The sequence below is a fragment of the Arachis hypogaea genome, chromosome 14 (genome assembly GCF_003086295.3).
Source record: "Arachis hypogaea cultivar Tifrunner chromosome 14, arahy.Tifrunner.gnm2.J5K5, whole genome shotgun sequence".
Taxonomy (NCBI): Eukaryota; Viridiplantae; Streptophyta; class Magnoliopsida; order Fabales; family Fabaceae; genus Arachis; species Arachis hypogaea.
The window spans coordinates 46,456,134-46,457,682 of record NC_092049.1 but is presented as its reverse complement, the minus strand read 5'-3'; the positions used below and the strand labels follow the sequence as shown (position 1 = coordinate 46,457,682).

At 38.0% G+C, this 1,549-nt stretch overlaps 1 long non-coding RNA gene across 1 annotated transcript; it reads right to left on the bottom strand.

The window, feature by feature from the left end:
- Nucleotides 1-223: 223 nt before the first annotated feature.
- On the bottom strand, nucleotides 224-1,036 carry LOC112740383 (uncharacterized). Its single transcript, XR_003171125.3, has 3 exons — nucleotides 865-1,036; nucleotides 406-549; nucleotides 224-310 (listed from the first exon to the last, which is right to left on the bottom strand). It is a non-coding gene; the product is annotated as an uncharacterized lncRNA (long non-coding RNA).
- Nucleotides 1,037-1,549: the final 513 nt, after the last annotated feature.

The following is a 1,549-nucleotide window of genomic DNA, read 5'->3' as shown; positions in this document are numbered from 1 at the left end:
GCAAATAAATCACTATTAGTCTTCTTGAGATAGATACCAAAGAAGAAGGATATGGTGGTAGCTACCGCATAAGCAATTCTTAATAGGACTTCATGTGAAGCTCTGCCAGTAAGAACTTTCTTCAAAGCATAAAAATGGTACAACAAGATGAATTCACCAAAGCATAAAAATGGTACAACAAGACTGAAATGCCAAATGAATATCCATAATTTTCACTATAATACAGGACTAAACAGTTAACAGAGAAAGCCAAAGAACAATACCATTCCAGAATGCACTGAAAATGAAACTCATGCTTGCAACTTGTCACCTACAGGAAGGGTGAAAGAAACCAGCATGATCAAAAGAGTCAAACAAAAGTCATCCAAAGAAATGAACACATGATAAAAAAAATTAGGGTCATACGGTGGAAGGATCACTGTCACAGAAGGCTTCAAGACAGATGCTGCAAGAATTGTCACAAGCATCCTGAATTTAACCCTCCACAGAAGCAGCAGCTGAAGTCAAATGCGCCTCAGACTTGCCGCTATCTTCAATCCCAAGAGATCCCTACAAAAACAACACCATCCAAAAAATCCCCAAAATTAGAACACAACTAATAAAAAATGTATGAAACAAATAAAGCTCCCCCTCCCTCAAAACAGATTAAACATCAGATAAGAATTACGAATAAGCAACCGCACCAGCACACAACATAGCAATCTCAAATTCAAATGAATCAAATAATCCTCATAAGTAATCAAATCAAATTGAGGATCAGAGCTGAATTCTAAACAATAAGTTGTTAAGACAAGTAATAAATGTTCTTCTTTTTGTTTGCAACCAAATAATCAGGGAAATCAGGAAAATCTAATATGGTGTTACCTCCATAACGAATTTCGAGCAAGATTATTGGATGCCGATGCTGCTAAATCGAGATGCAAGTAAGAGAAACCCTAGCTGCTTCCACCGAATTACCAAGAGAGAGAGAGAGTATTATTCTGCCAAAACTTAAAATCTACTGACATGAAACAAAACAACTTCAATGATCAATCATCGTGTCTTCCCTGCCTCGTTTCTAATACTCCTTTATCAACACAAATGAAAAATAATAAAAAAAATACAGAACAAGAGGGGATACCAGTGAAAAAGTTGTAACAGAACTGAAGAAGCGAGATAGAGAAGAAATTTATTGTTAACAAAGAAGAAATATCATCAAATTAATAGGAAAGAAGAAGAAAAAGAAGTACCAGTGGCAGTTCAAAGGAGAAATTAGAGTGAGAGAAAGCACCGTTGATGAAGAAGCTCGGGAGTGAACAGATCTGAAAATGCGTTGTACTACGGCAACTACGGTGGCATTGACACGAGAAACCGTGGCGGCAATGGCGGCAAAAACTATGGTGGCAACCATGATAGCAACGACAATATAGAGAGACAGATCTGAAAACACGTTGATAAAATAGGTGGCTCAATCCAGAAGGTCTCTACTACAACGGACTCGACAATGGTAATGGCGCCGGTGGCGAAAACGGCAGCAGGAATGGCGGCAAAAATGGTGGTAGAGAATTTA